General features: G+C 40.0%; 1 long non-coding RNA gene across 1 annotated transcript; it reads right to left on the bottom strand.

Moving 5' to 3' along the window:
• Positions 1–4,828: 4,828 nt before the first annotated feature.
• LOC146598149 (uncharacterized) lies at positions 4,829–15,933 on the bottom strand. Its single transcript, XR_014895318.1, has 3 exons — positions 15,798–15,933; positions 5,244–5,365; positions 4,829–4,898 (listed from the first exon to the last, which is right to left on the bottom strand). It is a non-coding gene; the product is annotated as an uncharacterized LOC146598149 (long non-coding RNA).
• Between the last annotated feature and the right edge of the window lie 10,773 nt (positions 15,934–26,706).

Here is a 26,706-nt window from a genome sequence, read left to right as displayed (position 1 = left end):
AGGATTCATGGGGGCTGCCCTTCGCAGTAAAGGCTGAAGTAAAGAAGGCATTCAGTAATTCTGCCTTCTCTGTATCCCTTGTCATCAGGGCCCCCGCTCCATTCAGTAGCGGGCCCACATTTTCCCTAGTCCTCCTCTTGCTGCTGATGTATTTGAAGAAGCCCTTCCTCTTGTCCTTGACATCCCTTGCCAGACTCAATTCCAACAGGGCCTTAGCCTTCCTCGTCGCATCTCTACATACTCTGACTGCATTCCTCTAATTCTCCTGAGTAGCCTGACCCCTCTTCCACATTCTGTGTGTTTTCTTCTTCTGTTTGAATTTGGCCAAGAGCTCCTTGCCTCCCGTCCCTTTTGCTGCACTTCTTACTCATAGAGATGCACCGCTCTTGAGCTTGGAGGAAGTGATATTTGAATACTAGCCAGCTCTCCTGGACCYCCYCCTTCCTTCTAGGGCCTTAACCCATGGGATTCCTCCAATTAGGTCTCTGAAGAGGCCTGTCTGCTCTCCTGAAGTCCAGGGTTGCAATCTTGCTAGTTGCCTTAGTTCATTCCTGCCGGATCCTGAACTCCACCATCTCGTGGTCACTGCAGCCAACGCTGCCCCCAGCCTTCATATCTCTAACCAGTCCCTCTCTGTTGGTAAGGACACGGTCCAGCAGGACACCCTTCCTCGAAGGCTCCTCCACCGTTTGTGACGAGAAGTTATCATCAGTGCATTGCAGGAGCCTCCTGGWCTGCTTATGCCTTGCTGTGCAGTCCCTCCAGCAGATGTCAGGGTGGTTGAAGTCCCCCATGAGAAMCWGGGCCTGTGATCATGAGGCTACCTCCAGCTGCCTATAGAAGGCCTCATCAACTTTCTCTTCCTGGTCAGGTGGCCTGTAGTAGACACCCACAACAGTGTCCCCCATGTTRGCCTGGCCTTTGATCTTYACCCATAAGCTYTCRGCTGCCTCCTCCTCCACCCCTAGGCAGAGCTCGATGCATTCCAGTTGCTCTCTCACATGAAGAGCAACTCCACCACCTCGCCTTCCTGGCCTGTCTCTCCTAAAAAGCACACAGCCATCCATGGCAGCATTCCAGTCATGTGAGCTATAAAATCTTATACCATTTAATCTTTTCATTGCTGATATTTCATTGGTAACGAATAGCTGATCTCTGTGCCAATACATCTACCATACAGAATGAAAACTAGTTTTCAATGAACCCTTTCATTGAAAGCCAAACAAGCAGTTACCTATATTAAACAGCTAAAGCCCAAATACATAAAACTGATTACAGGTTACAAGTAGTCCAGATAGGTGGAAAACCAAGTGTACCTTACAAAAATAGATAACAACCAGAGAAGGAAGTATTTAATTTCTTTTAATGGGTACCAGATGTACCCATTAAAGTGAACATAAATATTTTAAGTCCCAGTCAATTCATCTATTTTTGGCCAAGAAATAAATAATTATCTTGTTTGTGATACTAACCCCAGAGGAGATTTATGAAAAGCAAGGGACAGTTCTGAAACACTTAGTCTAATGTGGGTACCCAAGACTGCACTAAGGTGTTTTCCTGCCTGCAAAGGGCAATTTATAAATAGTCCCCTTTTCTACCTGAAACTGAATGGAAAGAATTCATGAATATAAAATTATATCTGACTTTCTGCTTTCTAATCCTCAGCCTTCAGATCATTCATACCTTTACCCTTTCGCTGTCACAACTCAATGATCATTTCACACACAGAGACCCACAAATCACACCTGCACTGTGTCAGCTTCATAACAAGGAGAAACTGAGAGAAACGCTTACTGACAGTTCTTGTCAGGGTCCTAATATTATCCTGATTCATAGAACAACTAAAGCAAATGCTTTATTTTAAGCCTGGCATCACATATGTGGCTAGATGCTGTGTACACCATGTGGAAACAATGGCTCAAGACTAATTTAATCTACAGTAACAAAATAAAGGAGGTTCAGATACCTGCACTGCCTGTAAGTGGAAAAGATCAGTCTTTCATGACATAAGTTCACATAGTAACTTTACAGTGCATATTAACATAGTCTCCACCAAAATGAATTTCATGGAACTTTTGAAGGCTTGTGGTGGTAGCAAAAAACATTTCCTTTTGGAGTAAATTCTGTTTCTGTCAAACTGTCTGCAAAGAGAATAGCTGATGCTTTTTCTACTTCTACATCTAGATGAAAGCCTTACTCTCCAAAAAGCACGATCATTGGCTTCAACAGAGGTGTTCCAATTACTCCAAAAGAAGATGTACCAGAATATTTTTCACAGGTATTTGAACAGTGAGCTATGACCTCATATAAAAATAGCACTAAGAAAAAGTTAAGCAACAGTCATACAACACAACAGAACATCTAGCTCAGAAAAACCCTCCTTTTAACTGAGGTGACTTCTCTGGCTTTCAGTAATACCTACAAGGTCAGCTAGTAGTAAGCTGCAAAGTACATATACCCAGAATTTTGCAAGCCTTTCCTGGTAAGTAGAGTAGGACACTTGGAAGATTCGTATATGTTAGACATTCCCTGTCGAAGCTGTCTGTGATCTCTTGATAGCTTTGATTCATGTATCACAGCAGTTGTACAAAATCCAAATGTTGGAAACATAGTGAAATTTATGTGTTCAACCCATTCTATGTGTTAAAACTGTTCTCCAAAAAGGTTATGGCAGCCCAGAAAAAATGGATTGGCAGGAATTTGCCACATGTATATTTTACTAAACTTTAGGCACTTGTATAAATGTGTGATGTGTCTTAAGGCTTACCAATGTCAACACAACTGCAGTTAGGATAATACTCCCCTGTGCATACTGTGTCCTTGTTAGATACAATTATAATAACTTAAAATTAAGCATAYCCCAGATTTACCAAATGTATTGAGTCTTTATATGGAATGCTTGGCAGGGATCAGATCATGATCCATGCTAACTATTATTATTATTAAAGAATTATCTAAGTGTGCTAGGCAAATAAAAAGATTTAGGATAAAATCTTGATTCCTATGAAGACTGGGATTGTTGTCACTGGTTTTGACAGAGCTGAGATTTCACTCCTGTTGCCTGTCTTAATAAATCATTAAAATATGCAATAGACAGCACAATGCTGCGAGGACGATAGCAAATCCAGAGACAGGACTACATCGTTATGCAAACTTATTATGAAAGATCGCTGAGCATTTTGAAGCAAATAAAATAATGACCAAAAATAGAGAAGAGTTGAATAAAGCATCAGTCACTATATTACCCCATTTCATAAAAGAGAAAATCAGGATTCACAGCAGTTAGCATTAATGGTTTGCTGCTTATGAAAATTGATTACTTAGCAGCCAAAGAAGGAATTTAAGACGGAAATTTAGGAGCTGAATTCCTAAAGAGGAATTTAAGAAGGTCTCTGAACAGAGAATTTTGAAAATGGAAACTAAAGTAACTTCATATCCAACGTCAGTTAGCAGGGCCATTTGCCAAGAAGGGGTTAGGATTTTGAACTGTTGAGTTTTGACTCCTAGCCCTACATCCAGAATAACAGATGCAAAAAAACTAGCTTTGCTGTAGATGTCATGCATATCATCTATACATCCTGTTTGTGTCCTCATGTAGGACAGAGGAAATGGAGCTCTGCAAATCACTGATAATGTCTGTTCCAAAGAAGAGTAAGAACACAAAGTGATTTGGTGAGTATCACCAAACCCCAACACAGGATTGTTCATCAAGGTTTGAGTTTGCCTATTGTGGCTGCACCAAGATTTATTAAAGCACAGCATGTGTTCACTTATTTCCATCCAAAATGAACTGAAAAGACACTCTGCATCTGCCCTCAAGAAAAAAAAAAGTTTGCTTATTTGGCAAACTTTGTTTAAAAATCTGTTTATTCCGAAGTTTTTCTTTAGTTCTTTTTGTTTGTTTGTTTGAGTTTGGGGGGCTTTGGGGGTTTTGTACATGGGTGTGTAGCTTTCTTCYCCTCCTGCACCTCTCTTTCTCCATCTGTTGACCTCACTTTAGCACATAGTTTCCCATTAACTTTGCCAAAAATGTATAAAACTTGGGGCGTCTGGTCTAATTTGTGATTTGTAACTGTATCATTAAACTAACATTTGCTCTGTTATAAAGAAGTCCCTGTAACTTTAATTAGGCTCTTCTGCTCCATTTGCTCTTGCGCAGTTGCAAGTGTGAAGTAATGCTTCCAAATGGAAATAATAGGGAATGGTCTTTATTAACAAGCTGTGTGAAAAGCCAGAAACCTCAGTACTGAGTTTCTCACAGTATCTTGTACTGTACTTTCTGCATACAAGATGTTTGATGCAAAATAATATTTTCCTTATCATGAGTTTCCAGCAAGGCTTCCTTCTTCCCCTCCACCACGGCCTGAATTCTGCTATTCTGTGGCCAAAAATTTTCCATGTCCTCTCAAAAGCCCAGGAAAAAGGCTGTTTCTTGAAAATTCGATTCTCCAGTAGTGTGTATGGACCACACGGCAGCTCACTAGTACCCTGCATTTTCAATTATAACTAGGATCTCTAATGCTACTCTACTGCTTACCAAAAGTTAGATTTAATACCTTGAAAAAGCAAAACTTCACCAACCAGAATCTCCTGCCTCAGGGGTACAAATACAGGGAAGTAATCATAATATTATATACAAGGCAGCACTACATTATTACGGTGGGAATAAATTTCCATAAAATCTGAACAGAAAATGGTTCTTTAATGGCTAAAGAACTATCACCAGTATCAGAACTAGAAATCATTTTTCCTTTTTAAAGGGATTTCTCACTAAACATAGTATGTACAGATAGACCTGGAGGATATTATTTGTTCTGAYCTTCAGAATGATTTTCCAGAAGTTGCTTATTACTGGGAATCCAGGAAACCATGTAATCACCAAGTGAAATGTGAAGTCCCTAGAATGGATTAGAAGATGGGTTAAAAGACACCAGGTAAGAACAGGAAGCCACAAGCAGTCCTGCTGCAAGTCACCCTGGAGAAATTCAAAGGTGGCTGGAAGGACAGAATCATGCCAAACCAGCACATTTCCTTGCCCAACAGAACCTGGAATATTCTCCCAACACAATCAACTCCCTTTTTTGCCTGCAGCTGCACCCTAGAGATCATGGAGCATTTCAGAGAGCATTCYTGGAAAACAGATCTAGCTACTTTGTTAAATTATATCTCAGTTAACATACCTCCTTTAAGAAGGAATGCTTACATCCTAGACAGTTTGACATAAGAATATAACATCAATTTACCTATCAGACGGAATGAAGACAGTGGCATTTCTTCTTCTACTCTGTGATCCCTTCTTATTACAGCATCATTTCTTATTCACATTTGTTACATTTGTATGCATTCAGCAGGTGCCTTCACTGTCCTGCAATAAAGACATAATCATGTTAAAGTGTTCCCTTCCCTTGCCATACACTTAAGAGATATATTTGTCCCGAAGACTTGCTGAAGATCACTGTTGATTTGAAAAATAGAACCTAAATCTCCCAAATCCTAATACCTCACCTTGAACATGATGTTATCTTTCAGTGTTGGCAGGTGGAGTTTCCCAGTATTCTCCACGATTACTTACATGCAATATGAATCCAAAGGTATGCTCCATACTCTGAAAAGCTTATACCCTAAGAGAATAAAACACTACATAACCAGAAGATCCATATACGAGTATGCTGGGCAAGCAATGGCTGACCACRCAGTGATCCCAAGAAAGAGTGCTTCATTAGAAGCTTCACAGGTAGCTCCAACAAAGGAAAGATAACATACCTATGACAGAGTCAGGAAGCCCGTCATCTTGCCTCCTAATCCACTGCTTCTTGAACAAAAAATCTTTTTGTTTTTTGCTTCTTAGAGCAAAACATACCTCAATAGAGAAGTGTCTAGAGACCATTCTGAAGCAGCTCATTCCAAATTATAGCTCCATCAGCAGAGATCCAAGATGTGTCAAAAGCACATGAAAACCATTCACACCACATTGCCCCCCCACCACCACCACCYCTAGCACTGAATACATCCCCACTAGACTTCACAGGGAGGTTAGTATGCTCTGCAGACTTGCTCYTCTACTTTTAAATATCGTACATTTAAATATTGTACAAAGAGTAGTCTCTGATGAAGTGGTCTTCTGGTTCAGAGTCCCCTGGCCCTGGGGAAGTTCGGGCTCTTGACGGCTGCACTAACTAAGCCCTGCAGATGACTAGGAGGATTTGGGGGCAATCCYCAAACATGATGCCTCCTGACTCCAGGTGTGTGAGGCCACCCTGCTCACATCTAGCTTTACAGGCAGGGAGCAAGGCAGCGGGCACAAAAGATAACAGAAACACCACCAGCAACCAACCATGCAGGCAAATTTCTTCTGTGCCATAAAACAGCTCTTGCAACCATCTTTGCTCTTCTAAAATGCAGAATATAAAACTACTGTGACACCACAAAATTACTGAACATAAAAGAATGAAATCAAGTCACTTTGTTCATTATTCAGTCACAACACTGACAATCGAGCATCTCTAGCTTCATCCCTAGAAAAAGAGATTACGTAGGAAAAGTAGAGGCACATAACTTTTCTGCTGTCCTACAGAAACCCTTTGAGCTCACCTGAGCCCTGAGACGCTGCTTGAATTAGCTACAAGATCAGTATTACCACTCTGATTTTTTTTAGCAGTAAAAATGTGCTATCTTGAAATTAATATGAAAAATATTCATTATCAAATCATGTGAATTTTCCCCTGAAGTCCTCACATAAAAAGGGGGGAACAAAACACAACTGGCTCATTTCTAAACAAAGTGCACATTTTCCCATTTTAAACTGTTTATAAAAACTAAAATTCAGTCAAACTATATTGAAAATGGGAAACAAGGGCTTTCAATTCAWCCATGTCTCTTCCTTCAAGCATGCCTTTCACCATCTAAGAAAATCCCAAACAATAACAACAAACTATAAAGCCTAAACTTTTGGCTAAGTTTCCAGCTGCTAATTTTGTCTGTCATGAGCTGCTATTGTCAGTCTGAGGGAGGGATTGTTCCCGACTTTAAAAAAAAGAAGATGCAAAATATACTCCAAGTAACATCTGTGTTTTCTGATTTTATTAAAGCATTTTGTCTTTGTTACACAGAAATAACAAAACACTGAGCCCTTCCCATCAGTATTCATGACGTCTGCCTTTTCATACAAAACCTCTGAAAGAAAATTCCCCCTGGAAAAAAAAATACTTTCCTTATTAAAAAAAACAGATTGTGAGACAGATGATTGTATTGTTTAATCAAATTTCCATCTGAAAACTCTTTTCCTAGTTTTAGATTTAGCTCACCCAGTAAGGCACAGGCACTGGGAGGCACGTGGAAGTATAAAGTAGCAGCTCCTCCATTTTATTATCTCCCTTGAGCTTTGCAATTGGCAAATGAAAAAGAAAGTGRGGAACAAAAGTACTGAACATAAATTAAGCCCTGCTTTTTAAAGTTCAAACTGAATTTTCTTTATTTTTCTACAGCTGTCAGATAAGCAGGGTAAAACCACTAATGCATGTTTAATATATAAAAACTCATAATGTTCAGTAGTACGACCTCCATTGGAGGCATTAGTTCAGGCCACTGAACTTGGAGCAAGCCAAGTGTGGAAATGTGGAATTGGGCCAGTGACCCCCACCAGTGCCTGTCATATCTGCTGAAAGCAAACTTGTCAAATATAGAAGGGGCAGAAGGAGGACAAGAGTATCCTTAAACCAAGCAGCAGCAACAAAGCAAAGATGCCCATAATCTATTCACTGTTGTCTGTTGTTCAGTAATGGCTCTGGTCGTCTCAGGAACAAAAAGTCTGGTTAGAGCCTCAACCTTTCAACCTTGTCCGGTCTGGGGGCCTTTCATTTCACAGACTCCCCAAAGCTAATGAGTGATCATAAAGCTATGATACGTTCCTTGCTGTTATTATCTCTTCAGATGTACCCTGTACCAGGCTGAAGAGGAACAGAATATTCCCAGGACTACTGGCCTGCCCAAATAAAAGAGCCACTGTTCTTCCCCTTCCACTACCCAAATAATCTTTAAAAATAGTTATCAGTTTTTGTAATAGTAATTCTAAGTTATAAATAATATTTTTAAAAAACAAATCATTTTAATTTTTTTTTAACACTGCTGGTAATTTACTCCTTGTATCTTTTTCCTTGTGCTTTAGCAGTGCCTGCTCTGTTTCTGTCTCCTGGGTTTTGCTTTCCAGCTTTCTTTCCTCAGCAAAAAAAAAAAAAAAAAAAGGGGGGGGGCAAAAAAAAGCAGCTGCAGGTAAAAAGCCAATACGAAAATGTGATTTCACAGACAGGGAACAAATAAAACCATTATCATCAGCAACAGAAGACAAGAACTTACACTGACATCATAAAAAGCCCAAGAAACCTGCAGCACACATTCAGCTCTCCTATGAGCAAGCCTTGGTGACCTTACTTATGATTTACATTGCTGTTACTAAGATAAGTGACACTTTATTTTTAAGAAGCAGTGCCTGAAGGAGATTGGCATGCAGTGATAAAAGCACCTTTTAATTTTAAAGCTACTTTTTAACTTCTAATTTCAGATAAGTATACTTTCACCATGGGAAAACAGCTGGGCTGAGAGCACCAGAGAGAATACGGCAAGCAGGGCCAGCACTGCAGCAGCTATGGGGCCATGTACCTTGCCATGCGGGATGGGGGACTGCCTCATAGCTGAAACTGCTCTGAGCGCAGTGGGACTAAATGCTCCCGCCTCAAGTCTTGAGCCAGCAAGATCCTGGACTCCATGGGACACCCTGCCTCTCACAGAGACCCTTTCTCCCGAGAGGCAGCAGCTCCTGCCCAGCTGGCAGTACCTCCGCTAGGTACAGAGGACTCCAACCTTTTGGCAAGCTCAAAGCATTACTCCTGCATTTTTTTCTGAGATCAGGTACTGCTATCCTTGAATGGCAACACACTGTAGCACCTTTTCTCATTCTTAAAATGGTCTTGGAAAGCACAATATGACTCTAGCTCATTCCCATACTTCATCTGTTTCTCTAGCTGTCACTGCATAACATCCTTACATTTCTGCAAGATAATTCCCCACTATTTATTTCCCATTTTCAATCTATTGCTTTCATGTCTATTCTGTATTTCTAATCTTCCTTGCTCCTTGTGACACAATACAAATATTAAAATGTTAACAGGTTGTTCTTGCTCTAAAAAACAAACACATACACACACACTTCACACTTCTCACTTTCCAGCCCTTCCTCATGGTCCCTCAGCAGGACTAAGATTTCTCACTGGTCCAGTGTTCATTATTCTCTTGAGAGAGCATGTGCTGCAAGGAGCGGTGCCACCACCTTACCTTCAGTTATCGACCTGGTTCTCTTTTCGGCAAACACATCAGTGGTTGCTCTTCAGCTCAAGCAGATCTCTGGGAGGTGTTTCCACCTATGACTTCTGAGAGTCACCTGTCCTGCCCATCTCTTTACGCATCAGCAACTCTAATAGACATGAATGAGCTTTACTCACTGGAGAATACTCTGGTTCTGCTTTTTTAATTCAAGAGAGTCTGCTGTATTTACTATTTCCAGCTCAAAAATATTAAATTGTATTTTCTGGGAGATCTTTTTTAGGGGAGGTCAAGCAAAAGAAAGAAAGTTTGTTTGCAAGATAAAAGGCATAATTTTATCGTCTTCAATATTAATTCCCGCAGATCATATAAGATGAGAACGAAGCCTGATGTTTCTTGCTATCTCTCTTCGAATTTGTCCCAAATGTTTTGCATCACACTGTATAAACTGCTTAAATGCTTGTTTCTTCACATCTGATTCTAAAGATAAGGCTTATTGTGATGATGGTCAGACTCCTTGTGTCACGTTTCTAATGTCAGCTTCTTAGCTCTTTTCAGGCTAAGTGTTTTTAAGAGAAAAATTAAAGATTTTAATTTAATTCTTTACTTTGTTCAATCTATTACAGGAGAACTTGAGATAACTAAATCTTAGTGTTCTGGATGAACTGTACTCTACCAAAACACATATCTACAGTAATACCACATGCAAACTTTAACAAAATACATCCTGTCATGTATATGATTTTTCACTTCAGTCTCAGGTAGGTATATGAGGCTAAAATTCAGGATAATGTACCTATGGATAGATCGACACGTAGACTTTAAGTAAACAATCTGTTAACTTATTTAAGTGCCTCCTCTTGAGTTAATCTTGCAGCTGCAAAATTCTGCCTCTCTTGCTGAGATTTCTGAGACAGAGTCTCAGTTTTGCAGGAAACTGAGCTACCCTACGCATGAACAATGGAAGAACATGCTTGCTTCGTCCAAAAGCTTAGAAAAAACCTTGGACAGATACTAAAGACTTAACATTAATTATATGACATCCAAACTTCAAAGTTAATAGTTAATGCTAATAGTCAATGAGGGATGTTACCTTCAGCTTTTACTCCATGTCAAATACATCAGTTAAAAATTAGCATCTCACCAAGGTATCACACCAGGCATCACGTCATTTAAGTGGTGTTTCTTTTTCAGCAAACTCTGAAGCCAAAAGAAAAAGTCTATGACTATAAACCAATCATTGCCACAATGGGATTTTACACTATAAAAATTAGAAGAAACAATTTCATAAGTACACAAATGATATATTTCTTATATTCTCAGTATTTCCCTACAATAATCAGGTCTACTGAACCACAAAAAGAAAACCATAGATAAGCCCATCTAATGAATATAATCGGTATTTTAGGACAGTCCTGGCAACATAATCAACAAAAAAATTCCTGCCTGTAAATGTAATCCCTTAAACTAACTAGTGTGGGCCACGGTCCTTCCTTGGTCTCATTGCTGCTTCCTACTATAAAAATAAGAAGGAGTAACTACTGAGTTCTGTCAAGATACTCACACCTTCACAAACCCTGGGGATCATTTCAGTGGATTCAGACAACCACCAGTTAGATGGACCTTCACCTACCACCATTATCTCCAAGAAGCTTGACTCTGTTACGGTCACTGTGAAAAAGTACGAAAGGACCAGTTTCCAAACATGTGCTTTAGGTAGGTAACACCTACCTAACATATTGGTAGGTAACATATTGCGAAGCTCACAGACAGTACTGAGAAAGTTTAGAGGACCTTGAGGCTGAAGACAACTGTTTAGAGAACGAAACTATGACCCACATTTGGAGCTAGAGAACAGAGACTGATTTGTCCCTCAACTCAAATCCAACACCTGCAGCTGTGGTGAAACTGAGCTTACAACCACCTGAAGACTGCAAATATGGAGGGTTAACCGGGTCCAGCAGGTCAAGAACACTGGGACAGGAGACAGCTAGACCTAAACAGGGAGATAAGGGATAAAGACAAGTTGACTAAAGAGATGAGGAGTCGGATGAGGAGCAGGAGCGGAGAACTGACAGGACTGGAACAGATTAGAGCATAGGCATCAAAAGAGAAGCTGTGAGATGGACAAACTAGCCTAAGATGACAACAGTGCAGTTCCCACACATCTGCCATCCTGAGRCTCAGTGCGGTCAGCAAAAATTTGCAAACCTCACAGAGATGCCTGCGTTTGAGCCCTCTCTGGATATATTCCACACACAAGGTAACAATTTGCTGTTATGACCAGAATCTCTACAGCTGGACTAGTTTGTGCATTGCATATAAAAATTCAAACTATGCTCATGAACCTGAGGCTGTCTCAGAGTGCGAGTTTTAATTATGCAGTTTACTTTTTTAAACATAGGAGACTGCATACAAGTTCACTTATTGAACCTCTAAACACTATAGATGTATACAGCACTATAAAGGCTGAAAAATCAATCTCTCAAAATGAAGGAAAAGCCAGAACTAAGGTTGGTCCTGCAACCTTGAACTCTCTCTATAAATGGATAAAGGCTTCAAAAGTCATCAACCCCACTGCCAAGACTCTAGCTTGTGGCACATAAACCATCCTCTGGTTTCAGCTGCAAGCCTGAATGCTCAGTCATTCTGCAGGTAAGAGCCCAACCTACAGGACTAAGCACTCAGAAAACTCATCATCGAACAGGTTTGTCCCATCAGTTGAATGAAACAGAGGCCCTGTAAAAACAATACGTGACCATGCCATTACAGACTGCAACCTATTGCACCCACACAAGCAGAACTAATTCATGTTGAACAGGTAACCTTAAGTATGGCATTTCTTACAGCTTGAAAGCTTAGTTTTGACATCGTAAAGCTCTGTTGTTTTGTGCATATAGTAGCAAAAATGCATATTCCATGGCTCTGTCAAGCTACAAAAGTCTTTTGTTTGGAGCGAGTGGATTCTTTGACCAACTCATGCCTGTCATAGCAYGGGGACAGCTCGATTTCACAAATCGTATGTTGTATGCCCTCACCTCTCTGAGTATTTTTGGCTCTGTCATCCAAATGGTCAGGGTGCATTACTGAACCAAATGAAAACCTGTTCGCATCTGGGCAGCAATCTCTTCCTTTTTACTACTTGTGACATAGATAAGAAAACAGAGGTTTACTCCATTTAAAGGTCATAGTGTGAGTGAACAGCACACCCAAAGATGGGACTTCCTTTCCCTGAGCTAAGAATTGATGGAGAGTAGAGTTTGGAAAATTCAGTGATATTCTTTTAGCAGGTCATTCTCCCACACCCTTCGTTACTCCCCCTCGGATTTGTTTTCAGTTTGCTTTTCACATTGTTATTTTTGGGGGATGAGGTGGAAGAGCCTGTTTGTTTGTGGAGAGTTTGGCTAGGTTGGTTGCATACTTGAGTCATTTCCCATTGCATTGATATTAAACATTCCTATAAACCATAATGCCTTTTCTTATTATGTTCCTGGCTTATAGATTGTAAATTTTATTCTAGAAGTTACTTCCTTTCTATGCTACCCATTTATTCTAACTGGAGGCCTCAGTAGCTTTTCAGAAGATCCCCTGGATAATCATTTTAAATGTAGGACAAAATACAGTACTCTCAGCATTCCAACAAAGTAGGTAAAATTTGAAAGGCCTCTGACACTGGTGTTTTATGAGGGTTCACATTTCAAAAGGCCTGAAATACTTGATTTAGCTTTGTCTAAAGCTAAACTAGCAAGAACTACAAAGTTCTCTTTTTCTACAAAGTTATTTTTCCTGATTATTGTTGAAGTTTAGTTCTATATCTGATACAATTATTGTAATTCATTTAGACTGTATTTCAGTGTTAAACTGCTAAAACTTTTGTTTGCACATTGATTTATTTTTCATTTGTGCCAACAATCAAAAGATAGTCAAAAGACAGTCAGAACTGTCTAGTAACAATAAAATTCATCAGCAGTGCAAATGGCTTTATATGGCCAGAGTTCCTTCCCATATTACGACTCTGTTCTGTCTCTTAACTTATAAGCACTGTTGGTAAAAGAGTGGTCTTCTACATTGCTTGTTTAAAAAAATATATCCCTTAGGTAGAATTTTTGGCTGTCATTTTGGATGTACTGCCACTGTTTGGATAAGAACCGCCTATCTCAGCCTGTTAAGAGGCTCTGAAAAAACTTCAGATTTCTCATATGTTAACAGTTCAACTCCTATCTGAAGTKGTAACTTCTTCTGCGCACTATTTCCTCTTTTTCATCTCTCTTTGCTTCTCGTGGTACCACAAACATGTATGTCATTAGAATATATAACATCCCTGTTCAATTATCCTTAGCAGACTAAAATTTGCCAATTTCCATATGGTTGATCTGTTCAATCTGCCAAGTTTTTCATGATTTATTCAGAAAAAAAAATGGCCATTTACAAAAACAAATTCTTTGTTTCCCCCACAGAAAGACCGGTTTCTATTCTCTGAGCCAAAAACTAGAACTAAACAATATGTACAACAGAAGCAGATGTAGCTATTATAGTGCGGCCTGGTGCTTTGAGACAAGGGACAGCCTGAGTAAAACTAATGCATTAATACATTTATTTCAATGCATTTGACCTTTTCTTTTTACCATCACCTGTGTTATTCTTTTGAATGTAAAAAAATTTAAACTTCRGCACCCTCGTTTGCTGGTCTGCAGTCACACTAGCAGAACGCTGCACTGTTATGCCTATAAAAAGAATTACAYTGAGAACACATATTTCTAAATATAGTCAGCAGGAGCTTTTAGCTCAGAAGCAACAGCCTCTGTTGTTGTAAAATTCAGTATTAAACCAATGGATCTATCTTGTATCAATTCACTTTAATTGGTTTTCTGGATGACATCTCCACAGAATAATGCCAGGATCAGTAGTGAGTACCAGGCCTGTATTAGCAGAGTAAACATTAAGTTATTATGTTCCTTTCAGAAAGTACAAAAGTTACTCTAGCTTGCAGCCATATGGCCGAGAGGCATGTTGACATATCTCGGCAATACAGGCTTGTGTTACAGAAGGGACCACGTTGAGGAGTTCAGAAAAACTAGACTGGCTCCTTGACCAGTGTCACATCACTGAACTCTGCGTAAAGAGTCTGAACAAAGTGACATGAACTCATCTGTGACCACTGTCTAGGAGCGGAGACCTTTAACAATGGCAGCACCTGCCAGATCGCCCCTCTCCTCCCCAACAAAGTCACCAACAGCCCCCTCGCTGCTCTGTCATGTGCCTGGCACAAGGCTCCTATTGTTTCCAGCCACTCTCACTCCAATAATTTCTCCTCTAAATGACACTGCACCACCACAGGTCATTTCAAGGGGGCTGAAAAGAAAGATTTTGCATCTGTTTTGAGTTGTAGGCACCAAGGGGGAGGGGGTTCAAAACCCCTTGATAGCTGGCAAATGGTAATAGCAAAATGTCTCTATTGTTTGTGTCTGAACAAACAACCATACTACATGAGAGTTTTTATTGTCCTCAAGGCAATCTGCCACGAATGCTCCCCTTTGCCCATACTCTACAAAGAGAGAAAAAAAATCACCACAATAGTCACAGTTAGGAAACCTTAGTGAGAGTTTAATGACTAGCTACCAACTAATGGATGGTGAGTAACATATGGCAGAGCTTGGCCTCTTCACATATTGATTAAAAATAATTTAAAATTTAAAGCCAAGTTTGTTTGACAAGGTTCCAGCTTCTCAGCAGCCACTTAACAATCTGAATAAATCTGAAGGGGAAAAGCTTAAAGTCTAACCCAAGGCAAAGCAGAACAAATTCATTGTCACATTACATAATTGAATCTATTACATTCACCCAAGATTAACAGCCAACACTTAGATTTTTTTTTCTACCTAAAATATTCGCTGGTGTAAACAGCAAAGCAACTCCTTGTAGTATTTGGTAACTCTATAGAGTACCTTTATCAGACCTTCTTTATTACACACAAACATTAATGGCCATAAGCAAGAGTTGTTATCACAGTTGAAATGCATAACATTATTTAATGCAATAGAATGATTCCATTCTTATGTCCTCAAAGCACCACTTCAGTTAAACGGTCATATTTTTATACACATCTTTGTGTCCTTTTCTAGCATGATGAATGTCAGAAGCTGGAGCACTTGAGATAATTGTTCCTACAGAGTGGATTTAAACAGAGTCTAACTGGATTACTTTTTATTTGCTTTCAGAAACAGCAACATACACTGTAGAAAATGGATCAGATAACAGCATATAAATTATAGTACCTGTGTCTACGAAGAATCAAATGTGCAGCCAAGAAGATTCCAAGTAAATGAGAGGAACAACAAATATTGGAACTGATTTTTAAATGCCGATTATTTTGAAAATGAAAAGGGAAGTGCTGCCCACTACCCAGTTAAACATGCAGTAAGGATATGGATAAAGACTTTGGATATTAGGTAACTGACATAAATTGGTGGATAAGGCACTACCTTGAGATCAGGAGGTCTGTAATCTGCTCCTGTCTTGGGTGCTGAACTGTTCCCTGGAACAACCTTGGCCATGTCACTTCAACTCTGGCGTCTCTCTTACTCTTGTCACGGTGACTGCTGCAAAGTCGTCCTGATTTTTGCTGAGGCTCAAGGCATTAATCTAAGACAAAACACAGTTACCCAAATGGGGGTTCAGAACTGAGACCTTCACAAACTATTTAAAAAAAGGTGGGGGGGGGGAGGAAAAAAAAGGCAATGGCAGATTTTAAAAAGTTTTAAAATTGGCTTTTGGAAAACATTGCATACCAACTACTCCAGAGAACTCCACGGCCAACTAAATGTCGAAGTGGTCCAAAGGATCTGAAGGATTTCCACTAGTCACCATGGATCAGCTGAGCTGGTGCAACTACAGTATGTAGAGAGCACAAACACTGACATTAGCACAGATCACCTGACTCCTACAAATTGTTGTCAGAAGACAGCAACTCTCAGAAGCATTGGGGTTTGCTTCTCCAGGGGAGATGAAAAGGCTGGTAATAAGGTGTGTGTGAGCATGTGTGTAGGTGTGCCAGGAAGCACAATACTAAGGACTTGGTCAGCAGAAATGGTGAGGAAAGAAAGCTTCTGTCCCTTTTCTGAGTAGTAGCAGCAGTAGTGTGGAAGAAGTAGGTTGCACAAGACTGCACATGCAGCTTGGATGGGCTCTCAGCCAGGAGGTCAGCTGATTACACATTACAGCAAAGTTAGGGTCCTGCTTCTAAACGTTTCTTAGGGACTCACATTGTTTATAGCTGAGAATTAAAATGCCAGCCCTGTGCTCAGCTGGAATATCCATGCCAAGAGGTGGGGAGATGCCCTTGCTTTACCCCCAGGAGATCTTTACAGAGATGGAGGTGATCCCACAAGTACAGATTTTAGTGTGATGGGTCTGTTATGAGGATAGGAAGTGTTATTCCAAACAATTACTAACAAACTCATTCAGGACTCGATTTATTTCTACACATTTTATATTATGTCAGCACATTAGTACATGACAGACAACTTTGACAGTGATTAAGGTCCATATGGATGGAGATAGAAATTAAGCCCCTAAACTGCCATAGGAGTTGGGCACCTAACTTGTTTAATTGCTTTAAAAAAATGTTGCATGCCAAACACCATCTTTAAGCACCTAAGCATGTGTCAAAATCTGTCTAGCAACCATGCATTACTAACTGCAGAGTGCTCCAGGAAGATAACAAAGAATGATTGTTGCATTTCACTGATTGGAAACTGGAACGCAGCAAGAGATTTTTCCAAGGTCACACAGGAAAATCTGTGTCAACACCAAGATTAGAAGTGAGCTCATCTGGCTTCCAGCTCCATAAAATCATCCTTCCTCTCCAAAAAATTACTTTTCTTTTCTAATAATAAACGGTGCTACAGGAAGGGGTGGTCTTCTGGTTTTGTCTTTTAACTTCAGAAATATAAGGAATGATCAGCTCTGGTCCTCCCTGCATCTGGACTTCCTAGATGACTCTTGAACACAGCCGATGCACACTGAATTCAGGAAAGAAATTAACAACTTCATTCTCATCTTGTTCCTTCTCCTCCATGCTCCCTAAGAGCAAGTAACATAAATTAGGACTTGATTCTGGAGCTAATAGGTTTGGCACACCTGCTTCTTTTAGGTATCTATGTGGCATCTGACCATATCCCAGTCTTTAGTGTATTTTCAAATCTACAAGGCAGGAAGTACTGTCTTCAACAACAGATGGGGAACAAAGGTATAGATTAGAAACTTGCTAAAATCAGACATGAAGGTAGGCTTTTGAAAGTAGTCTGCTTCGCCTTTCCTTTTGGACCAGCCTTCCTCACAAAAGATCTAAGGAGGTTACTTGGACTCCATGTGGCTGCTGGGATCATCTTGTAACAACTCTAACCAGCCAAGCTTAAATCATCAAACGCATACTAATTCTGGGCATTATCAGTAACTTTTTAATTTATTCTTTATTTGACAATATAGAACATGTTATAGATATTTGGTATGATTTTGGTATTTGTTATAGCACAAGTATTCCATATTGGCATAAGCACTGGAATACCTTATGCAAAAGTGCAGCTGCCACACAAACTTTCTAGTAGACTATAGGTTTTGACTAAATGCCCAGTGAAATCATTCTCTTGACATTGTCATGACAAACATGTTTTAGAAACCTGGGACTTAAAAAACAGGATAAAATTGAAGAGCTGGACAAACGTACAAAGATGACTTCCACAATGAAGTGTGTTCAGAACATAAAACATACCATCATTTTCTCCCATAAATTGTACATGGCTCATAAACATCATTAGAGTTTATATGCACACAAATGATCCCTGAACTATTTGTCATTGAAGTTAATTAAAATCTCCTGTCTGAAGAGAAGAACAAATTGACCTGAGAGTGCATTTGAAAGCCTTTATGGACAGTTGTGCTCTGTGACAGCATGTGTTAGTGCAAGCGTGGAAGAGCAGAGAAGCATGTGACAGTGGGGAAAGGCAAGGCAAGGCAGCAGAGGAGAGCTGCCATCGTTGCACTTCCCAGGACGCCAGCTCTTTCTTCCCAACATCAGGACACTGGAGTTTCATAGTGGCAAACATTCTCCATGGCAAAAGAAAGGATGGATTAAGAAACCCTCAATGAACGCGCCCAATTCTGCAGTTCACTGAGCACCGCGAAGCTCCGCTGGTTAAGAAGGAAGGGTGGGCACGCAGCATGGCCCAGGAGAAGCCAGGTAAGCACGGCCATTTGCATAACTATTTGTGAAAACTGCTTCTGCTGCAGACATTTAGGGCCTTAGAGAACCTCCTCCTTCCCTCCTTGCTCCCCCTTCTCCCAGCAGGTCAAGTAGAAATCTGCTGCCCTGAGCCCTGCTATCTTTCTTAGCAATCTGATTAACATATGGACACACTCTGGCTTGCTAAAAACAGGAAATCAATTTGAAAGGCAAGACAAATATTATTTGCTTTCTTCCCATCTGCTGTGATATGTGAACACGCCTGCTTTCAGCAGTGATACGGGGTTATTGATTTAGTATATTTATAGTGTATATGCTGTTATCAGGCCAGAAATCCAAGGGCTGTAGGAAAGGCTGTTTGACCCTACAGGCTATTTAAATATGTAGTCACTTAAAAAAAAGTCAAGTTTTCTTATTCAAGTTGACAGCAATACTATTTCATGTCATGGCTAAAGATACCATTTCCTGCTTTGCCATCTACTTCTGTTTGATTGCAAGTCAAATTATATGTAATTGTTAAAGGTCTCTCCTGTCTGCACGGTGACCCCAACGCATTTCCAGGCTACTGCTTTGACCCCGTGGGTCTGCAAAGAGCTGGTTTTTACAGCACCATTGCTGGCTTACCCATAATCAGGCTGAGTCACTTTGCTAGAGGGAGCACAGAAAGCCAGAGGACCCTTTACCATAAACATACGCTGTGTTTTAAACGGGCAATTTTTTAAAAATCTATGTATAAATAATCAAACCCAGTAATTCTGAAGTGGCCATGTACAGATAACTATCTACAAAAAGATAGCATTATGTGCTCCCAGCAATTGCCCGGGCTGAAATTTGAAGCACTGGATAGGATTGCCAATAAGACTACATAAGCAGTATCTTTCATAACAATATTGGATTCAGTCCACAAACCCTTCTCTATGTTGCTTAGATCTTATGAAAAACAAACAAAATACTCCCCCAAAACAAAAAAACACTAGTCAGAAGGACACAAACCATATTAATGGGTGTAGGACGTTCACCAGCTTGCACAAGGTTTGCACCCACCCAGTCAAGAAGGAAAGGCGCATAAAATATGCATCACAAAGAGAAATCAGCTGTGGGATATTCCATCTGCGGGAAATCCTCAAAGCTGACCTGTATTTTCCCAAACTTTTGCAAGCTTGATTTTATGTCCAGGAAAATGAAATTTTCCTAATTTGCTGATCCTTCACATCTCTCACATGCTTGATGGTTCATATTACATATTTTCTGACATGCAGGTGGAACTCCTTATAATATAGTTCTTAATTCTTTCCACGAACTTTCCCTTTCTTAATTCTTTCCATGAACTGACAAGTATTGCCATTTAAGTTGTCTTCACCAACTCAGAATTATTGCTTCAGACTCTTTGCAAACTCAGGCAGAAAGCCATGCATTGGTTACCTTCATACTGAAAACATTTTCCCCTTGACAAGGTAACTGGAAATTCATTTATTCAAATGAATTCTGGTTATCTGGAAAATCGCTGAAATCCTACCATCTCTTTTTGCAGGTAGCCTTTACATCTCCTGGCACTGCCAGAATAGACAGTAACTGGGTTTAGATGATTCCCTTACACATGCTCCAGGCTCCAATTGCTGCTCTGCCCTCTTCCCGAGTGCCCAGTCTGCCGGCTCATCCTCTGGCATCCTGAGCATCCTCTGGCCCAGTGAGCATTCACACGTTAAAAAATACCTTTTGGGAATAGATTATGGGTATGACTGATGCTGCTGGAAGCACTGTGATGTTTATGTGACCGTCTGATGCCCCTTCTAGCCCTATTTCTCTCTCTTTTAAAGTAGGAAAGAATTAAAGAAAATCACAAGATACTGGAATACAAGTTGCAAATATACATAGATTCATTAAACGAAGTAGTCAGTAAGGATCATCTGTGGCGTTATGATTGTAAAAGGAAGTTAGATATTATAAAAGTATTTCATGTGTGCCTTGTGGATAAAGGACTAAGACAAGATGCAGGAGACCTGTATGCAGTTCTTGCTTTTACCAAGGACTTCCTACAGTCATTTAATTTGCTCACTAGAGTTCCCTATTTGTTGTAGGTGACTTTCTCAGAAAGCTCCTGGGAGAAAGCTTAAACCCCCCCTTCTCACTGTAACTAGCACAGAGAGGAAGCTTGCATTTCTGCTATTGGCAGTCAGAGACCAATATAAATCACTTCTGTGCAACAATGTAAGAGAACAGACTATGTTCCCTCCTGACTTCTTCCTCCTCTCTTTCCACTTCTTACTTTTGTCAGCCTCGACTTGGCTTAGAATTCTCACCTTCTGCAAAATGAGAGAAAGTGTTGCAAAAATGGAACAAAGTTAGAGAAACTATTCTGTGAAAACCATGCTCGTAGCCTTCCTCAGAAGGAAAAAGGCTGTGGGACAAACACACACATTTCTAGCTAACAAAAATGAACTGCAAGAAAACACTGAATTTGCCCACTAACATTTGAAATATAGGCCGCTAAGGACTTAGATCAAGACACTTCATGTACATTGCCGTCGGGTCCCAGGTAACTGAGCTGCCATTGGAATGGTGACTGAACTCAGCCCAGAAGGATCTTGATCCTTCAAAAGATCCAGAAAGGTAAAATTCAGCAAAGTCCGACCCTGAGTCCGGAAGGGGTCTCATAGACCTTCCCTGTCAGGAAGGAGTTGCAGCCCCAAGAGAATTGTGGGCTTATGGCCTTTGTACAAGAATGGCACAAGAGTGGTAGTACCTGAGAGGGGGATGCATCCAGGGATTCAGAAAGGACCAAGGTCAAAGAGGATTGGGCAAGATGAATAACTGCAGCTATTTGTGGCAACAGAGAGAAGCACTGATTTTTGAGGTCATATGGCTTGAGGTAACACAAACAGAAATTGAGTTTTAGGAGGCTCTGTTACATCTAGAAAGAGTCTGAAGAAGCTATGAGGAAATGGTCAAGACTGGTTTAGTTTCAGTTAATGCATGACATCACTTTAGTAAACTCATCTGGGCACAGTTCTGGGGAAGTCAAAGAAGGAGGAACCAAACTAGTATTAGGTTCTGATGTCAGCTGAAGTTACACCATGTTACAATGAGGCACTTGGATGCAATAGGCACAGTGACTACAGTATGTCACTGACTGGCAAGTACCTTTGAAGGACAACTGCAAAGGTGTGTAAAGTGCATCTCTAAAGGGCCCCGGGCTGTGCTGGGAGTTAATCACTGCATAGACCATGGTCTTCTCCCCAGAAATGAATTTCATTTTCTTCCAGTTTTCAGCATCAGTTTCCTCTGTTTGGCTGGTATCTTATTATCCCTTCATGCAAAAGAGGATGTGAAGAACTATAGTCTTTAAATAATAAGCATATTCTGCAGCAGAAGTTGCAGSACTCATTTTCAGGGTTGGCTTACCCTCGTGTCTCAAAAGCTCTAAAACATTATCATGGGAACTCCTTCTCCCATCCCCTCTCCTGACCGGAAGCAGCATCTAATAGGAAATCCTGACATCTGGCAGAGCACATCTGGTAACCATAATGTTTCTGAGCTAGCTAAGAGTCCTTATCAGTCTTTTACACCAAATCATTCCCTACTTCCTTGTGTTAGGTACTTTCTTTACAAGGTATACCCCTATCTATCACGTTTATGTTGTTCAGCAGGATGAATTATATAGAAATCACATTCTTATCTGTAGCACAGTGAGACTTTGAAGATATTCCTGATGCTGGTGAAAAGACAAGTGGTTTGCAGTGGATTGCTTCTCAGTTGTCCAGAATTGCACAGCTGTTGAGAATATCCAAGTCCAGACTAATAAAAAGAGTATAGAACGGAACATAAAATCTTCTGATTTGGACCTTAAGCTGACCTCTGCCTACACAGGATGCGAAGAAGCCCTCACATATATTCACAGCTACTTGACATGAGGTTTCTTGAATGTTCCTCTGGAGTATTTTGTGGTTGCTGCTGTCACAAACATAACGTGACATGCCCATAGGCCATCCCTTTGATACTTTTAGGCACAATACAAGCATCTTTCACACATGGTAGAATAAATATGCATGGGAAAGAAGATCATCTCTAAACAGTAAAAGAGTGTATCAAAGCAACAAGGCATTCAACAAAAATGTTTCTGCAGTCCTTTCACTGAAATAAATTCCTTTGGTCTTCAAAAGCACTTCATTTGCTAAGGTTTTGAGACTTTTACTCCGTCCAAGTCCTTTCTCAGGACCTCTTGCACTAACCAAACCAAGCYTTCTCCACTCCTGGCCCTGGAGTCATCTGCTACTGTAACTCAGAGACTGCCACATAAGGGCTTGGATCTCTCATTCGTCCTGCTCTCTGCTGCCTTCCAAACTCATACCTTCATTCASTGCTGCTCTGTCTTCCCAGCTCTTTGCAACTGAACTGCACTGCTGTACTTGTCCATGAACTGCCTAGTACACTGGTTATCAGCAAATAGCTGATAAATAAAATAACACAGAGAAATTATATTTCCCCGTGTTTTGAACAGCAATGAAACACACTGTTGTTGCTCTGATTGTTACACAGAATTGGCCAAATTCTAATTTTTTTTTTTGCTAGATTTTTCTCTGCTCTTATTTAATCTAGCTTTCTGTTAATTTAAGAGCAAAGTAAAACCTCAGCCTGGATGTACCCATGCCTGATCCAGTAAAAATTAATTTTTTGAGATATACAATCACTTGAATAAGGGGAAAAGACTCCTTTTTACAATATTTCAATATTTTATGTGTCTGCATAAAGATCACCTGAAATTACATTTAAAAAGTAATGCTAACTGTTGATTCACAGAGCCCTGAACTGACCAAAGGTTTGTTTTTCACTCTGTAATCCCAGGTAATTCTCCTCACACATTACTTTCAAGTATCCATGCCTCGTCATTTCAAGAAATACCAGGGATACTTTCCCTAACTCGCTGTGTGTTCCCTGTACAGACAGAGGGCATTTCACAGGAGTCAGTGGAACAGAAACATAAACAAACCCTGGTGCCCTGCTTAGGCCTCTGAACAGGAATGCCAAACACCTCCCCCTGCTCTCTGTCACTGATACCTCCATCCCCATGGGTCACTGCTGGTGGCCACAGCTTTTAATCACATGCTGGGCCTCCAATGATTTATCACCCCTTAATAGTTTTTGTGTTGAAGATTCCCAGTTGGCAGTTCAGTTCCCCTTCCCGCCAGAACATCAAAACCAAAGCAGGAAAATATACTGCCCATGTGGAAGGGGAATTGGTGGTATTTAAGAAAAAAATCTGTCACAGGCAGGCATTTTTAGCAAATAATTAGTGACATCATTAAAGACATCAAGAATTATGCAAAAGTTATAAATGTAAATACTTGAAATACAATACAATGTTTCCAACAGAYAGCGTGGTTATCTGTTGTTTTCTACATAGTGCATTTAAGAACATAGTCAGTCCCGTTTCTGAAAAATTCTTGCTGTGTGATTCACCTTATATTTCAGCCCTAGACTGCTTCAGTAAAAACTCCTTGCAACTATAGTGAAAAGAAACACCACATATAGGAAAAATTCCAGCATTTGTAAAGTGCCAGCATGCAATGCGACATTTCTGATATCAGAATAGAACCAAGATTTATCTCATAGAGAAACACTGATGCAGCAGTTTTCATCTACAGGTCTCAAAAGTTTCCAGCACTTACCTCCATTTTAAAGCTGAGCTGACTTTCCACATCGACAGAGTGGGACACTGCTACAAGTGGGATTAAAGCCAAGCTTCCTTAGTGCCAGCAAACAGGCTCGACAAAAGGCCTAGACATCTCTTAGGAGTAAATAAACATTTCCAYTTGATCAAACTCATTGAGAAGTTATCAGTTATGCTTTCACTTTGAACAAAGGAAAAACAACTTCCGTTCATCCCAGGCGCTCACTCCTGTGTCTCAGATTTTGGCAGGAAGCAACTTCTTTGCACTCAGGTAGCAATAATTTCTCTGGGCAGCGGTAACGCTGTTGTAGGCAGTGTTGGTCCATCTCCTTCTCCACTGAACTCTCTCTGACAGATCCAAGCAATCTATCTAATTTTCTCTAAAACAGAGAAGTAAACACACTTTAGCTACGGGTTCCAAATCCAGTTAACCTAGATATTGTGTGGGGGAGCCACACTGTTCCAGCCACTGAAGAATGTTCAACTATTCATTAAAGGTTTTGCTCCAGTCCACAGAAAAAAGCTAGGCCGTCATAGAAATGGGTCATATTTCACTCCTGCTTCTCTCCCACACCTCTCTAATGTTATTCAGTGGTCTAGTCAAAAAACTGTAATGCTAACAGAAGAATCAGTTTGAAAAACTAAAGAAACTAACACATTTCAATGGCAGTCTTACCCAATTAGCCAGTCAAGTGTCTAGAAGGTAGGTCATCTGACAGTGCATTCTGGTGTTCATTAGCTTCACCATCCGATATTAAGAACACTGAAAAGAAACAACTATTTGATATTACTAGTCACATATTTTTCTATATACATTGTCTCTTTTCTTTCTCTCTTCCATTTCTTTACACCTTTTTTCTGTAAGAAATTTATAGAAAAGTTCTACTGGTAAACCTGGTGGAAAAGAGGATACTACCTCCTATTTCATGACAATTTCTGCACGAAACAATAAATAAAGGATTATTTGGAAAGTTCATCTGGGCAATAAAGGAAGCCTGGGCACCAGCTCTTTTGTGGTCAGTCTCTAAAAGCTGACAGTTGTCAACAGTCATGAATGTAATATCTCAGATTCCACAATTTCTCCATTTTCTTTTAAAAAAGAAAAATAGCCACAGTTACTATCTTGTACTACATGTTTGTGGCAAATATTCATTACGTGATATGGTGAGTAGAGTACATAAATGCCATCAGCATTTCTTTCTCTCACCTCACTCTATATTATCATATTATCATACTTTGTGACTCCTTTAGAAAATAAGTTCCGTACATGATAATCCTTTTTTAATAACTTCACTTTTACCTTTAATCACATAATCTTTGCACTTTTACTCTAATATGCCACTGAGGAAAGTAATTATTTCCTATATAAGCTGTCCCCAGCTCAAAGATTGCAANAAAAAAAAAAAAAAAAAAAAAAAAAAAAAAAAAAAAAAAAAAAAATTAAACATGTTAGAAGGCCTGGAACTAAAATCAAAATGAAGTTATGCTTACTGCATTTTCTATGGTAATGGAACAGATAGCATTTGGCTAGCATGAAGAATGGGCTTTGATGCCTGCCAAATCTGCCCCAGTCTGTTGCTGATTCACTGCCAAATATCAGACAGGTTCCTTCAAAACCTTTCAGGCTACAGAAATAGCATAATAAATTAGTTCTACCTCCCTCTCTCGGTGGGTGAGGGAGAGGTGTCCCCAGCCCACACCCACAGTAGTGAGGCAGCTTATTGACTCCCTGATGTGCACTGGGATCTGCTCATCTCCAGYTGTCCACATCACGGACTTGGCTTAAGCATGCCACTGCTCCCTTCCAACCCAGCTCTCACTCTTGTGGAAAGTAGGGTGGCAGCAGGAAAAAGGGGATGGAGAAATGTTTAGGTCTTACTCAGACATGGAACTGGGATGCAACAAGGGCACACAGGCTGACACAAAAGACAAAAAAACATATGCAGATTCCACATTTTAAAGTACAGCTTTAACGCTTCGGAGGTTTTTACAAGGATGATGCTTAAGCAGTAGTTATGTGAATAAGGTATATTCTTGATGCACTGAAACATAATCTCTGTAGACTTAATTTCAATGACACTGAGCACTCACAGGCATAACCAAGATCATGTGACCATCTCTAAAAATAAGACACTTATAGAAGAGCATAAATAAAGTTAATATCTTTAAAATAATAATTCAGCACATATCTAAAGATGTATAAACACCATTAATTCAAGAAAACACAGCAACACTGCCTTACAAACAAAGGTGCACATACTCAGTATATAACTTAGGACAAAAGGCAATCCACATTTAACACAATTACAACATAGGCTGCCATCCTGTGCCACTCACATCCAGTGTTGTAGATCATAATGTTTCTCATCACTAATGGATCAATTATAAAAGGCAGGAAGCATAATAAAATCTAATTGTTTYACTCAATTACTAATGTACATTATACAGAGAGCATTTTTGCATTATGTCATACAACTACCAG

Source organism: Rhea americana, unplaced genomic scaffold (assembly GCF_003343005.1).
Source record: "Rhea americana isolate MKP2758 unplaced genomic scaffold, rheAme1 scaffold_17, whole genome shotgun sequence".
Taxonomy (NCBI): Eukaryota; Metazoa; Chordata; class Aves; order Rheiformes; family Rheidae; genus Rhea; species Rhea americana.
The sequence above is the reverse complement of the archived record's forward strand: the minus strand, read 5'-3'. Positions and strand labels throughout refer to the sequence as shown.